The sequence below is a fragment of the Gambusia affinis genome, linkage group LG14, assembly GCF_019740435.1.
Source record: "Gambusia affinis linkage group LG14, SWU_Gaff_1.0, whole genome shotgun sequence".
In the NCBI taxonomy this organism is placed as follows: Eukaryota; Metazoa; Chordata; class Actinopteri; order Cyprinodontiformes; family Poeciliidae; genus Gambusia; species Gambusia affinis.
In genome coordinates, this window is record NC_057881.1 from 24,268,978 (window position 1) to 24,286,070 (window position 17,093).

Here is a 17,093-nt window from a genome sequence, read left to right on the forward strand (position 1 = left end):
CGAGTGTAGTCGTTGCTTAGGGGGGCATTGGCAAGTTAGTGGCAAAGACTGACTGACTTTTGTTTGGGTTGTTTGAGTATTAATAACCCATACCTGCAAGAAATAGAAAAAGAACAGATTCAGTAAAACAGACATTCTGATAAAACTACTGTCCATGTTAAAATGTCTTAATTCCCAATAGAATGGTGGACATTGGTGATCTTTCTTGCATGCACCGCCTGAATGATTGTTGTAAATTGTGACATCCAGATATTTATATTCTTCCATTTCAGCTGTTTAGTGTAAAGACGTCTCTGGGCATCACATGATGACTTGTCTGATGCAGTTAGGAAAATAATTTATGAGACACCATAAACATTTCTGCTGGGGATTGACTGAAAGTCCTGCAATCAAAGTGGAAGACACTGAGCTTAGTAGCTTTCTTTGGACATTCCAATAGTCTCAAGCAATAAACTGTGTTCCACCTGAGGCCTTGAAATAGGCCAATTAGCTGTGTCTCCTAAATGTGTTTCTGAACCTATCAAACCTACCAAAGCCATGACGCCGTCCTCTGGGCATTCTCTTTTTGTTTAAAGAAGCAGTAATCATTCTACCTGTGAATTTCTGATATGGAAAACATCAATAAATAAATCTGTGACACAATTCTTTCTGTCATCATTTTGGTGATTTTTCATTTTTCATTTTCCTTTATTTAACCAGGTAAACCCCGTTGAGATCTCGATCTCATTTTCAAGAGGGACCTGGGCAAAAAAAATTTGCAACACAAAACAACCTGGTTACAAAAAAAAACAAGTAATACACAGACACAAGTGTAAAACCATAAAAACAATTTAAAAACAATGACACTTCAGAGATGTCAACTGAGCTAAAACAGGAGAAGTTCGGTTTGATTATACCTGAATAATGTTTTATGACAGCAATCTTGACCACACTGCTGTAGGATGTATGACCCCAGAAGGAATGCTAGATTTTCCATAAGGGGTCTGAATGTCCACCCGTGTGACAGACCCACCAAGAAGGACTCATATGGGGTCAGAAGACAAATGTAGTGAACGAAAGCCATGATTAGAAGTGCAGGTGGGAGGCTGCGCACCGTGTGTGGCTCTTAGCAGCCAAGAGGAAGGTCCTCTGTGTCAACTGGTGTCTGATGTGTGCATACGTGGGCATGAATATGCATTTGTATATGTGCGTCTGCGTTGCAGTTACCTCAAAGGAGGAGCCGGTGGTGCTGTTGGCAGGTTAATCCAGCCCCGCGGCTAAGCATCAAACTTTCAGATCAGACGATCAATAATTCAGACTGCGGCTTGTCAAGATCTATCACAGACCACAGGCTGAGAGGCAGGCTGCGGCACGGCAACAGGCGCCAAGGTGATTTACAGCTTCATACAATTTGTGCACATACAAAGAAAATATCAGACTACCTTCATAACTGTTTTAAAAAACATTGCCCTGAACCCCAGATGGGGATATGAAACCATAAACAACCAGGAGACACAAAAATGCATAGAACTGTGGAAACAAGATGTGCCTCTGCCGCATTTCATGAAGATGACTTCAGTGAAAGTGTTTTAAAGAATCTGACGGGAAGTCTCAAACTCTTTTGTTTCCCTAAACCTCCAAATCTAAAGTAGTTCTTAGCAACAGACATACATAAGAACCACCGGCTAGTCCTTGAAGCGTTCACCATCATATTAATGTAGCCGTGGCGAAGCTTGAAATCCTCTGCAAATCACAGGAACATGGCAACAAACATGTCTGTTTAGTCTGCATTGTGGGGGAGTGAGCTGGTAGGGGGTTGGAGAAATTGAGGGATATTTCTGTGTGTGGGTGTATAATGGCTATCAGAGGTGACTTTCAGTGGGATCAACTCAAAACACACAAGCACACAAACAGCCCCCACCGCCAGCACCCCCACAGTCACAGACACAGTGCATTAACTCATAACTACAGCCAGTGATCGCGCAGCAACAGCCGAATAACTGATAACCTGAAAGCGCTGACACTCAATCTAAGTGAGACCTGGCAGGGAAGCCAACCTGGACTTCTGTGTGTGAACTGAAAGCTGCACAGTGACTGTGGCAATCTGCATAAGTAAACTAAAATGGTTGCACAACCAATCAGCTGTAGAAGTGTCCTGGCAGGTTCACTATGTGGAATGGACCACTTAATGCTTCTTCATGTTTGTGTAGCAGTGGAGGAGGATCTGCAGTGAAGGCCACTAAACCTTAAGTGTGACTGATTGGCTTTTAGCTGGAGTGGAGAGATGATGGAGGTTTCTGACATCTGTGCCAGGAACCTGTCCTGTAAATGTAAAACGTTTATGATGAGATTCACTTGTTTCAAAGCAAAATAAATAAATAAATAACACTGAGTCATTTTCACTTTCTAACCACCAGTTTAGAGAATTAATGTTAAATAATCCCACCAGTGAAAAACTTTCCCGGATGTTACCCTGTTATGGTGTAGATGTTCTTTTTTCAAAGCTATATTTTCACCATCTTATTCATACATTTATTTATGTTACTGCTCCAAATAACCGAAGTTAGCTTTACCAAACAAGTGAGAGTAGCTCAGTATAGCCACATAAAATAGATTTTCGTACACAAACACAAAACTACAATACAATGTTTTCTAAAAAGTACTTACCCGGTGAAAGTCATTGTTGGCCCCGCCCTCTAGCTCGCTTCCAGCCAGTAAATATCCCACAATGCAACTGTACGTCAAAAATTTACTGCTAATTCACAAGCTTAATAAACAATTAGCTTGTAAACTAACTATTTAACTCAGACTTAAACATTTAGTTTTGAACTACATACTAGATTGTAGCAGATGCTACAACTTTCCCCCAAGATCTTCATTTGCGCTGCTTCCTACAGGATGAAGGTTCTCAAGAAAAAGGGCAGATTTTTATTTCATACAGTAAGTCATTAAATTATTAGACAACAAAATGTACCATAAATTACTGAGATCAAGCTTCTCTGTTATCTATCTATCTATCTATCTATCTATCTATCTATCTATCTATCTATCTATCTATCTATCTATCTATCTATCTATCTATCTATCTATCTATCTATCTATCTATCTATCTATCTATCTATCTATCTATCTATCTATCTATCTATCTATCTATCTATCTATCTATCTATCTATCTATCTATCTATCTATCTATCTATCTATCTATCTATCTTGTGTCCAATGTTACCATCACCGTGGATATTTCTGTTAGTGGCTCCTCTTTGTTGACGTCCTCAAATTTTCTCGCAGTAACTCTTCCTCTTCCTGTTGAACTACATCACTAGTGACAATGATAGAGGATGTGATTCTTTATGAATGTGGGTTATTGGTATCCAGCTTGGTGTACTGTATGTTATGTTGCTGTAAGGTGTTTTCAACTCTTCTTCTTTGTGCCCTTTTTGAACTTTTGGTACATTGTACATACTGCATCTTATACATTAAACCCTTTTCAAATCTTTCCTTGTGTGTTGCTTCAGATCAGATCTGCTGCAGCTGATCTGAAGAAGCCTCTGACTGAAAAGGATGCCTTTGGATTGTCGGTCATGTTTTTATGATGTGAGCCATTTTTCTTTGCACTGTAAGCTGTGGAGGCTCCTGAACACAGCCAGGCTTTCCTGTCAGCATGTTCAACACTGACTGTGATGCTGCTGCCCCAGCAGACGGTGGCAGAAGACATTTCACTCTCCACTGCAGACTCATAGCAGATAAGCTTCATCTTACTGCAAACTCTGAGGGCGCAAGTTTTCTCCAGAAGGTGTGGTGTAGTGAGGTAGTGAGGTGTATGCACCACAGAAGTTTGACTTCAGCTGAATGTCCTCCCGTTTTCCTCCCTCCCATCATCCTCCTACTACTTCTTGTCATCTTCTTCTTGTTTTTACCAGTAGAAACATCCAGCTGTTGATCGCATGATGTAAAAAGGAGCAGTAAAATGCAGTTTTGCGAGATACATGTATTTTGATACGACTGGAAAAATGCCTCTTCCTACTGCTAAATCTTTTTCTCGAAAAGCACAAGTTTTTTTTTTTTTTATTGGTGTCTTTCCATTAAAAAAAAAATAAAATCACGTCTGTAATTTCAATTTGCACAATTTCTTGGTTAATGGAAACGCAGCTGGTGATGTCTCCGATCCAGTCCGCTGTTCGTGTGGAAATGGAGAACCTTACACACATTCACCAATGTGGAAGAGAACAATCACCTTTTCATTTTCAGAAGGAACACGACTTTCCCCTGTCCTGCCGAGATTAGAAAGGATCTTTCAGAGGATGTGTGTGGAGCCGTGCAGCGTCAGTGTGATGCTTAGTGTTAGGCTGAATGGCAGGTAGATTGCATCGATCAAAAAGGAATCATCCCCCCCAGGACCCCTCCCCTCTCCAACTCTCTTCTCTCAATTCTTTGCTGCCATCATGTCTGAGTGTTACCATCAAGCTCTGGCCAGCATGAAACAGAAGAGATGATGTTGGGCTGCGTGATAGACATCTCATTCCACTTTCCTATGCTGTTGAGTGCTGCAGTTTGAGGGGGATGGAGGTCAGAGACCTGGACACAGCTTCAGTGATTCAGACAACTGCTCAGCTCCACACACCCAGAGGCAGGAGCTTCACTCCTCTTTTCACCTTAATTAATTTCCTGATGGTTCGCTCTTCCCCTCTCCCTGCAGATCCAGTCGGTCTGCTCCTCTTTGTTCTGTGGATAGGGCTTAAAAAAATAAAAATCCTGGAATGAAATCATTACATATTGCTGCACGTTTAATAAAAACGGTCTGTGAAAAGTGCAAGCAGCACAACACATAAAACCTCCAGAAGCAATGACCTCACTGAGGCTCCTCTGTGTTCGAACTACAGGAGCAAATGTAAAATATCTGTGACCCTGCAGAATTAGAAATGAAAAAAAAAAACACAGAAAGACTCAACAGCAGAGAGTCAATTGATTTGCAAGATATTTCTATAAGTCGATATCAAAACCTAAAGTTCTCTAATCATTTTAATCAGATAAATGTGTGGATGAGCCAAACCTTTCTCCACGTCCATGCAGGATGGGAGGAGGAATTAGGAACGGAGAAAAGGGATGATATCTGGAAGGAGAATATTAACAAGTGTTCTGCCAATTCTAGACACTGTCTTGTTTAAAATCATTCACAGGCTTCGTTAGGTGAAGTTACATAAAAGTTTCCCTAACACATCCCCACCTTATGACAAATACCATACTGAAGAAGCCACACTTCTCCATTCTTATTCTTTGTGTAAAAAATTAACCCCATTTTGGTCTGGCATAATCAAAATTTTATCAAATATGCTTCATACAGAGTTGCAGCTGGACCCACTTCTGATTGTACTTGGAGTTTCTGTTCAGCTTTTTCAATTTAATGAATACCACCAACAATTAGTATCGTATGCCTTTATCATAGGAAAAAAGCGAGTGTTGATGTTCTGCAAAACATCAGAGGTTCCATCGGTTAAATTTTGCCTGGAGGAACTGGTGAGGCTCTCTCATCTGGAAAGAATAAATCAAAAAGAGGACAAATTTATATTGCTGATGTTTCAATTTTCATGTCTGATTCCTCAATAAAATTGTTTGACAACAAAACTTTCTCCAGATGAACAGAAACAAAAATGAAGTTTTTATCTTTGAACCCAAAGAGGAACGACAGAGTCAACACTCAGTTTTACAGATAGAAACTAGAGATCAGATGAATTCTGACCTGAACCTTCAGAGACACATAAAGACAGTTACAAAGCTGGCCTTCTATCACTTGAAGAACATTTCTAGAATTAATGTCCCATCAAGATCTAGAGAAACTCATCCATGATGTGTTTATCTTTGGTCGCATTGTTTACTGCAACGTCTTTACAGGTCTGTCTAAAAAATCAATCCTTCAGCTGCAGCTGATCCAGAACGCTGCAGGTCTGAGGTCTTCTGGTTCTGCTCTGCATCAGAACCAGAACCAAACATGGACAAGCAGCTTTCAGCTCCAACACACCACAAATCTGGAACAAACTTCTATAAAAGTAAAAAACAGACAAAACACCGAGTTCCTTTAAATCTAGACTATAAATTAAGTAAGTAAGTAAAGTTTATTTATAAAGTGCTTTTCATAGACATAAAATCACAAAGCGCTGTACAATAGAAAACCTTAAAAACCATACAAAACATAAAACCAACATAAGAAACACAATAAAATCAAGAGATGAAAGCCTGGGAGAATAAAAATGTTTTAAGTTGCTTTTTAAAAACTTCCACAGAGTCAGCAACACGGAGCTGAAAGGGCCAGCTGTTCCATAGCCTCGGGGCCACCGACTGAAAGGCCCGGTCCCCTTCAGGTTTAACAGTGTCCGTGGAACAACCAGGAGATTTAGAGTTTGAGAACGAAGAGCAAGAGCAGCAGAATATTTAGTAACAAGCTGACAAAGATAATCAGGAGCCTGGCCATGTAATGCTCTGAATGTCAGCACAAGAACTTTCAATTGGGAGCCAGTGAGTATAGAACAGGAGTGATCTGACAGAATTTCCTGGATTTGGAGAGAAGTCTGTCTGTATTGACTGCAAATGTGAAATTGAGGATTAATCCAGGCAGTTAAAAAGGGCGTTGCAGCAGACCAGACCAGATGACACGAAACAATGAATGATTTTCTCTAAGTCAACTCTGGAAACCATTTGTCTAATCTTAGAAATGTTTCTTAAATTAAAGAAACAGGAACGGCAAACAGCCTTAATGTGTTTGCCGTTCATGATGAATCAAAGTGATATCTAGATTTGTTACCTTTGATTTCACTAGCAGGCAGAAGGATGAATCTGGCTGATATCTTGATGAAAGTGACTGGGAGCAATAAGAAGAGTTTCTGTCTTGCTGCTGTTTAGAACCAGAATGTTGCTGGTTCTGCACACCAGTTTAGAGTTGCTATAGAACCATAATAACTGAAACATTGATGATATATTTGATATCAAACAATGGCATTTGATTAAAACATCATGTTTACTGGTTTTCTCAATTCTTGACTGCATGGTGTCTTTAATAACTTTGTATTTTTTGTGTTTTAATGATTTAAAACACTTTGAATTTTGCTGCTGAAATGTGCTATACTAATAGACTTGACTGATTTTAGTTTTGTTTTTTGTTTTTTCTTGCAGCTTTTCTGCACCACACTTGTTCTTTTGTGGTTTTCCCGTTGCCACAGACTTCTCTCCAACTCCGTTCAGCTCAAATGACAAAATCTAAAAACTCAAAGGAGGATGAAGGTGCGGCCCAAGGAGCGCTGAAAGATTTATTTGGATTGTCCTACAGGAAAATTAACTAATGGGTTGTGGTGGTGGGCAGAAATTATTTATAATATACTGTTCTTGCTGAGTTGTGACAGCCTCAGGCCGGCCCATAGATGCACGCCACCCAGATAGCCGGTCTAGCTCTGCTTCCTCCAGTGTGACAAACTCCATCTGTTACACTGCATTTGATTAGACCGCAAAACCCGACACTTTTTTTAGTTCCTACCAGCCGGATTACTGTTATTGATTAGTCAGGAGAATGAAGTCTCTCTTCTGTTTGCCAGTCGTCTGTCTATTGAGTTCGGTTGAGGCGGACTAACAAGCTGCCTCTCTCTACAGCCAGAACGTCGGTCCTGGCCCCGGAGTGCTTTGAGCACTTCCTGTGGCTCCACTTTAATCACTGACATCATAACGGGTTACTTTGGTGCTGAAGGGGTCTGGCCTGAGACCCTGGACTCCATGACCCGGGTCTGACCTCGCCTGGCGTCTGCCGGACTGTCAGCCTAAGATGACCTCGCCTCTCTGTCTCAGACGGTGGACAGTGGACTCATTCTTTGCCTTCATCCTTTAGCCTTGCAGCAGACCCGGGCCCTGGATGACCTTTAGGGCCCGGGGACGTGCTGTGGGTTGAGGCCCCGCCTGAAAAGGCTCCGACTCTGGAGCAGAAACAGGTTGTGCTAGAGAACAAGCTGCAGGACATGGTGACTTCTGAAGCACTCTGGGATCCCTCCAATCATTCCCACCTGCTCACATTAAACCTCAGTGGTTTCTAACAGTGTCTACAAATAAAGTAAGGAGTTGGGATGATTCAAAGAGTTCTGGCCACAGTGTTTGGGGAACTGGAATCTTATGGTCAAGTTTTTGGATTTACGGAAGAGGAGAGACTCCCTAGGTGAGGTGATGGATGCTGGTCTGGAATGAAGGCAGAGATATTGGCTCATCAGTGCTGAGAAAAGAGTCAGTGTGAAAAAGAATAAGAGGAAGAGAGATTTCTAACTGGTTGGTTTTCCATCTGCAGAGTGAAAGAGGCAGTAGGATGGAGACAAATGAAAGACGTCGCTGAATGGAGGGATTGGACCTGGATGAGGGCAAACAGAAACACGGATTCACGAATAATCAATTCATCCTGGTTAATTGATTCAGCCCTAAACTGATTAGAATAAATGATTGTTAAAGCAGATCAGCTACACACACATTTCCATACATTTTGTGTTCAGTGTATTTCCATCTGCTTCCAACTTCCACGTATTTCTGTAAAGTTAAAGGAAAAACCTCCTTCTGCACACGTTACAAAAGCATGGCTAAAGAAAAAGACTGCAGAGCCAGAACTCTGCTCTGAGGTCAGTTAAATAAGACATTTTTAGAAAACTAACATATGATGACCCCCGTGCTCTGCAAGCTTAGAGGTGTACCTTTAAAGACGGGGACAGCATAACACCTCAAGCACTCTGTTCTGTTTAGTCCTCAATGCCAAAACATCTTTTCAACACTGAAGAACGAAAAAAAAAAAGAAATAGCAATTATATATAGCAATAGCAAAAATAGCTCCCTCCTTTTAATCCAGTTTAATGCAGGCCTGGAAGAAATTATAGAAGCTCTACGTTTGAGTGTCAAGCTAAAGTTCAAACAGCAAAAGAAACACAATCTAGCAGATAGTTTTTGCAATCTGTTGCAGAGTCAATAAAAACCACAGGACATGTTTCAGGTTGAATCGTGTGGAAATGAACAAACATGAGATGCACTCACCTACAAACAACTAAAATTGATATAAGTTCCCATTTCGGCAAAATCTTTCTCTTGATCTTTCTCCTCATAGTGATGTGCAAATAAAATAAAGATCATCCACTGATTAGATTCCAATCACATCTGGAGGAAGAGTCAAAGGAAAGACCGATAGTTTCTGCGCAACGAGGCAGAAACGCATACAGTTAAAAAATAAAAAACGTAAGAACACATGGAAACTAGAAAATTCCTGAAGAAATTTAACTGGGGCCTGCCAAAGTGTGCCCGTCGGTTTGGACCCAGCGTTCTGATGCTAAGAATTTGCATCAATGCTAAAGAAAGCTGCAATGTAATCAATAGCATGTGGAGAATCACAAGAATGTTAAGTAAGCTGGACATGCAATATTCAGTATGATAAAGCAAGTGTATTAGCTAAAATGAGCAAATATGCTAATGTAAGCATGAATACTTTCAGTAGCATGTGGGGTATCATTAGAATGTTTACTGTCATTTACTTACTCCATTAAGTATACTAAACATGGCTAATAATTCTGAAAAATAGAAAATAGCTTATTTAAGCTAAAATGCTAATGCTAATGAACTGCCTTGCTGCGCAAGGCAGTTCCCTAACCTCGGATAAACAGATAATGCAGAATGATATCATTATGTCCAGAGGGGCATATTGAGGCTTTTATTTTGAAATTTGCAGTAAGCTTCATATTAAATGCCCACACTAATCCAATGTGTAAGAGTGCTTTGGATAAACCAATCACGTCAAGCAAAAATGAGCAATTACATTATGTAAAAATTCCCAAGGCTTTTATTTTGAAATTTTTAAGCTTCATTTGAAAGGGTCAAAGTCATCCCATGTGTAACAGTCATTGGATTAAATCAGTCATATAACGCTCAAAAAAGCAATGACCTGATGTAAAAATTTTCAAGGGCTTTTATTTTGAAATTTTCAGTAAGCTTCATTTCAAAGGGCCAAACTCATCCCATGTGTAACAGTGACAGGGTTAAATGAGTTATATACAGCCCATAGCAGCAAGTTGTTCTAAAGGCCAGCTCAGTCCTCCTCTGTTTTAACTGAACTAGTAGTTCGAACTACAGTGATGCGTATTTGTAGTCCTTAGCAGCTCTCCCTGCTCTGGGTTCCGCCCAGCTGGTGAGACATCCAACAATCTCTGTTTGAGCCAGCCAGTTTGACTAAAAAGCATTGAAAAACTGTTTCCGTTGGGAACCGTATACATATTGGAAAACCGTTTGAAGCATATGAGAGGCGGCTATTTGTCGCTCACATAGTCCCGCCATTCATATCTCTACCTCACTCACAGTATTAACAGCGATGAGATAAAAAAGTGTGTGCCAAGGTCTGAAATTTATCAGAAATACATGGAAGTGAATCAGTGAGATCCGTCTGCTACCCTGGCGCATGACTTTGCTCTGAAGCACCTGGAGAGAAAACTGTAAGCGCTAGATAATTTTTGAAAACATTTGACCGGAGCAGGCACGCAGATCAATGTCATGACCAAGTTTGATACCAATCATGCAATATTTGTGAGCGTGAGGGAGTTAAAAATGATTTGGGGTCAAAATGTCGCCTGACTCACTCTAGCGGAGCGGCTTTCACACTCTGATTTTCCAAAATCAAAACTTTGGGTCGCTTAGAAAGAAGTTGTGGACAAACCATAATACATATTGACGTGCTGTCTTCACTTTAAAAGAGATCACGGACGATCTACAAAATGAAGTTTGAATGGCGTTTCTACATAAAGTTATGATTTACACAGAAAATCCTCAAAAATAGGGTATTTTCAGGATTTACTGGTTGCCTCTTTACTAATGACGAGACTTGCACCTGGTGAGCTGTTAGTGAGTTTTGGGGTCGTTTTTTGCTTTTTACGTTGCCATGGTAACTCCAAATCCCACCAAAAGTAATAGCTCCAATGCCGGGTTCGAGCCGCACGTTTTGATACCACTTTTGTGGATGGGCTCGCAGCGGTACGAGCCGCATTAACGGTCACGGAAGAAAAATAAATAATTATAATACTTAAAGAGACATTCTATTGGGTGTAGAACAATAGGTGAGTGACTGACTTGCTTCGCAAGTCAGTCACTGCTCTCCTTATGCATTGCTATGGGCAGGCCCCAATAAAGACTTTTAGGACAAAAACTAAAAAAAAAAACCCAGTAAATAAAAAAGATGAGTAAAATAAATAAATGGGTAAAAATAATATTCATACGATGTCATTTGTTGGAACTAAACTGAAAAAGTAAAGGTCAACTCAATTATAAAAATGGAGGAAAATTTCTCCTTTCTGTAATTCATCCATCTTAAACAAACAAAATGATTTATTTAAGGGACCGTTTATATATTTCTGCTTTTATTATGTCAGTTTGGGTTCTATCTGTTGATTTTAAAGACATACAGCTGCTGACTGCGCCATCCTCCACTGCTCCTTACAGCTTTACATTCTACCTTCAGCTGAGTCCAGCATGTTCTCCTGATGAACTCCGCTTTTCTTCATTTGTCTTGTTTTCTCTGACTGTTGTCAGTAACGCTCTTATAAGACCCAGTGGTGAGAAAAGCAAGTGGGGTTTTTTTGTTGTTGTTTGTTTTTTCCTTCTTTTTTTTCCAATTTCGTTCTTTCCACACCGAAGTAACAAATCGACGGATGGATGAATTAGCATTCAGCATCAAATCTCACACAGAGTGTACTGAGCTCAAGCCGCATATTGTTGAGGGGATAATTGCTGCCTTGCGGAGGTTTGAAGTTGCTTGCTGACTGACTCAACGACATTGATACATACACATACATGAACGGCAATTACTATCAAACACATAAAGACACATAAAGAATGACTGACACTGATAATTAACACACATGCGGCACATGCACTCGGCTTTCTTGTGCTTCTGAAAGGAGCCGCAGTCAGAATAATCCATCTCCATCATGTCAACACAGAGCGCTGTCACACTCGCTAATTACTCTTTAAGATAATCGGCCTGTGTGGCTGGAGATGCAGCTCCCCGTCTTTGGCTCCCGTATTCTCGAGGAAGGAGAGTTTTAATCGGAGGCGAGATCAGAGCTACTGGGAGCAGGATGGGAGGCGGATGGAAATGAGAAGGAATTTGGGCATCTTAGCAAACTCTTAATTATGTTTTCTATCCTCTGCTGGTGGCGGGCGTAAATGGAGGTCCCCGGGGAGCCTCTGATCCACTTTCTGATCTGCACAATTCACAGCCGTGCTGCTGATCAAAAAGATGGAGCGGCCTAGATGCTTCAAACACATGGGACTTTTTTTTTTTTTTTTTTTTTCCCAACGTGGGACTCAGAGCTTGTCATTGAGCGGAAGTTTGAATTGTCAAAATTCACGCTTAAAAAGAAAAAAAAAAAAAAAAACAAGCTCTCTTTAAAGACGGTGGGGGGGAAAAAAAAGAAAAGAAAGAATTCACAGAGAGACTGCGGGTCTTCAAATGCTCCATGAATTGATAATGAGCATCCAAGCAACGTGCTGAAGGCGTTTGTCCCACATATGAGGCGGAATTCATGGGAGATGACCTCCACCCACATCCTTGCTGTTCTAATATGGCAGGCGAAGCTTTGATGTTTGTCACCAGTTGAATCCCCGGGGAGGTTCTGCTGTAATAAACCGCAGCAGCCAGCGCGCTGACACACACTCACCAGCAGGAAGTCAGCAGCTCTCTGAGCGGCCTGGACACAGACGGACACTGGCTGCGCTTCCACTGGTGTTGAAAAAAAAAACCACAACAATTGCGATGTTTCCATGAAATAAGAAGTTAATCACACATGGCTAAGTTTGTTCATGTAATAAGTCATTAAAAATTTTGAGAGCAGGTTGCTGTGATGGCTCAGGGGTTAAGCACAGCCCACATAAAGAGACCTCAGTCCTCGGCGCTGAGGTTGCAGGTTCCATTCCTGGTCTGGTGACAATTGCCGCATGTCTTCTCTCTAACTCATTACCCTACTTTCCTGTCAAATACAGGCCACTAGAGTAAAAAAAAATGAAACAAAATAATAAATCTCATTTAGATGAGATATATTCATTATTTATCAGTCAATCAGCGTCTAATTCATGCATTGGAGCAACAAGCCCCGCCTACTTGGAAGTGGCTCCATGCAGCTGCGTCTCTGGTGGAGCCGGCTGCACACGGAAAGAAATAAATCATCATCTTCCTACCAGTGCCGGTCGTCTTCCTCATCATTTCAGCCAATAGTAACATCCGGTTGTTGATCACGTGACTAGTGTGATGCGAATAAAGACTTTCAGTTACAGTTTTGTGAAATACATCTATTTCAAACCACTTCAACCCAGGGAGCAAACTTTTAATTAAAAAAAAAAATGCTTTTTTTAAAAAAATTGGCATGTTTCCATTGATCAAAATTATTTTAACAATTTTTAATGTGTGCAATTTTATGGCTAATGGAATCGCAGCTAGTGGATCAGGACACATGACTTCCCACCCATCTGTTGTCTTTAAATATCATGAAGCAACATAAACTTCTGAACTCTATTAGTTGAACTGATTTTATTTAGGGGAAAAGATAAAAGAGACTTAATTTAAAATCCTGACTACTATTTGAACATTTCTATTTCATCCATTCCTCTGCACCTGCTTGTTGTTACAAAGTCATGGGAAAGACGCTCTGGACAAACCGCCAGTCTATTGCAGAGTCACAAAGTTTTATTTTCAAACAAAATGTAAAACCATGTACAGCTATTATTAGAAATGAACACTAGACCATTACCAGACTATCATTTTTCAATTATAGGAGTTTGTTTCAGACCGAAAATATAACAGACAGATATGAAGATAATAAAAAATAAATAAAATGAGGATCTATTTTTTTTAAAAATTAATTCTGTTTTATTTGTATTTTAATATATTATGGGCTTAAACTTATCATTTTTCATCACACTTGCACACTATTTTGTGATAATCTGAAATAAAAGAAAACTCTCATAATATCCAGAAAAGGTTTCAGGATGTCACATGACAGAACTCTGACTTTAATTGTAAAGATTCTCTTGATTATTTTGTAATATACTAACCAATATTAAAGCCATGGTGGATTGGTAGAGTGTTGATATTATTATTATTATTTTATTTTTTTTTTGCCTGAATGTGTACATACTGCTGAGTAAGAGGCAGAGTCGTTCTTTTCGTTTCTCCCAGTAATTTCTGCAGTTCATGCAGACATAACACACGACACAAAGCTCACATATCAGCCGACATCACAAACCGCCACATCCTGTGAAATATGCGTCCGTCTCTGAACTAGCACAGGAACATGAGAGATTAGGGAGGAAAAGTGCATTAATATACCCTGGTTGTAAATATATACAAGGAGGGAGAGAGGCTGAGGGGGTGGAGGGTGTGCAGGTTTTTAAGTTGCTGTCACCCGCCTGTCACTGTGTCTGTCAGAACAAATCCATCAAGCCTCTGACATGCCAGGCTTCCCATTTGCATGAAGTACAGCAGCAGCCGTCCTTATTATGCATTCCGTCTCACACTAACTTACCTCTCCCTTGCAGATCAACTAACTAGCATATTTTAAAGAATGGAAAATGCTGGAGATGATGGAGAGCTGTTTCTGCCTCTTTTAGTGTGTGTGTGAGTGGGTGTGTGGGTGTGGATGGGCGTGTGCGTGTGTGTGTGTGTGTGTGGGCTTGTGTGTGTGTGTGCGTGTGCATGTGTGTGTCAGGATGGAGGGGTGGTGCCATGTGCTGTCATCCTCTAGTGGGCTATCTATGGAGGATTTTTCTTTACTGTCTCTGTAGGTTCACTCTCAGGAACAACGGTGGGGCACAATAGGACCCTAGAACCCTGTGAGTGTGTGTGGGCGGGCATGTTGTGTGTGTGTGTGTGTGTGTTGTCTTGTATCTGATGCAGTGTAAGGACCATTTTTCTGACATATCCTATCTTGCCAGGACTGACTGCTCCAGAAGAAGAATGGATGTTTTTGGGTCATGGGTTAGATTTAGAACTCAGTATGAACTGAGTTCAGGTCAGGTTTGGGGTAAAGGTCAGGGTTAGGCTATAGAAATGAATGAAAAATGAATTGAAGTCAATGCAAAGTCCATGTGAAGACAGAAACAGATCTACTATAGGTGTGTGTGTGGGGGGGTGGGGTGTGCATGTGTGTGTGTGTGCGTGGGTGGGTGTGCGTGCGTGTGTGTGTGTGTGTGTGTGGGTGTGTGTGTGTGTGTGTGTTCGTGTACGGTATGGCGGTGCAGATGCAGATGCAGTCATTCCCCCAGTGAGGAGGCCTCCACTGGGACAGGCACAGCTGTGACACAGTATCGGGTTGCTAACGAGGCTTATAACACAGGCGATGGACTGGAAACACACCAAACATCAGCATACACACCCACACACACACGCACACACACACATCTGAACATGCAAAAAGAAGTGAGAGTACACCAAAAAAAAATTGATATGAGTTGATATAGCCAACTATATCAATTCAGATTGATATAGTTCCATGTTTTCTTAAAGTCTTTTTTAAAGTAATTTTGGTGATTTGCATGATTATAATTCTTTTGTTTCAAATGTATTTTCTATCACTTTTACTGACATATATGGAGGAAATTGTTGGTATCCATTTGTTATGACCAAAAGCAACAGAACTGTGACAGAAATAACTTGAAACTGACAAAACTAATAATGAATAAATAAATGAAAAGACAGTATTTCTTTTGATTTCTGGTTCAACAGAATCATTTTAAAAGGAAACTGATCAAACAGCCCTGGTACTGCCAGACGTGACTTAATATTTTGTTGCTCAACCTTTTAGACAAACACTGCAATAAAAATAATTTCTGTAACTGTCAATGACATTTCTGCTCCTGTCCACAGGTATTTTTGGCCCAAACTTTGTGGGTAAGCTGCTCCAGTTGCCTCCAGATTCTCCTCTTCATTCCTGTCACTCTGTTCATTTCTGTCCATGTTTCCTTGCTTGTGAGTTTATTCATTTTTATTGAATATTCAAACTTTCCTTTCTCCAACTCCGCCTACATTTTGGGTTCAACCGCTACACTCACACGACATTTCCATCATAATTTTGAATCTTTTATTGAACATTAATAGGTTCAAATTTTGGATTAAATTTTATTTGTTTAGTTTTGCTTTTGGAAGGACATTAAGTTCTTGGGTTTGATGTATCAGAATATACTAAAATGATCTTATTATTTGTTCACTGGTGTACAGAAATACACAACTGATTTCACTCTGTCATATTTTAGAGTTTAACAGAGTCCCTTACTGTGATTCAAAAATTTAGCAGCAATATCATTTTGATTGCAGGTATTATAGATATGCTCATTTTATTGAGATGTGCAGATATTTTCTCTTGTCTTATCATATATTGTGTATTCTCTACCATACTTTTGTCACTCCAGCTTTTCAACCAGTCTGAGCTCAGACTGGAATTTTCCAGTTTTTCTTTTCTCTTGTCAAGTTCTTGTTGTAGGTTTGTTGCTGTGTTTGGGATCGTTGGGTTGTTGACAGACAGCCTCACTTTTCACTGCTGTTTACTTTGGTAAGCAGAGGTTACGTGATCAACTAAACGTAACCTCTGCAGCAACTCCAAGTAATCATCATGTTTCACTGTTAACTATGGACATTGTTTCAGAATTTGTGGATTCAGGTAAAACTTTGTTCAACTGCTGTTTTGTTTTCAGAGATAAAAGAAAGCCACATTTTTTTCTATTTGTACTGTCAAATGTTTACATTTCTGGTTGTGAGATGCAGAGGCAATTGTTTCTGATCATTTCACTGGTTTTAAAGTGGATTTTTACAGTTTATAGTTTTTCACTATAAAATGATGAACTCAAAGTTATTTAGAAACATTAAGGCCTCCTAGATTGACGGAGCAGTGAGAACACACGGTGCCAAAACTCCTGATTTATAGAAGAGGACATGCTGGAAGAGGGATCAGCTAATGATGGGCACAGAGAGCTGATGGAGAGAAAAATGAGCAAAAGTTTTCTTATTGTAGATGCAATAATATTATAGATGCATAAATAAATAAATAAATAAATAAATAAATAAATAAATAAATAAATA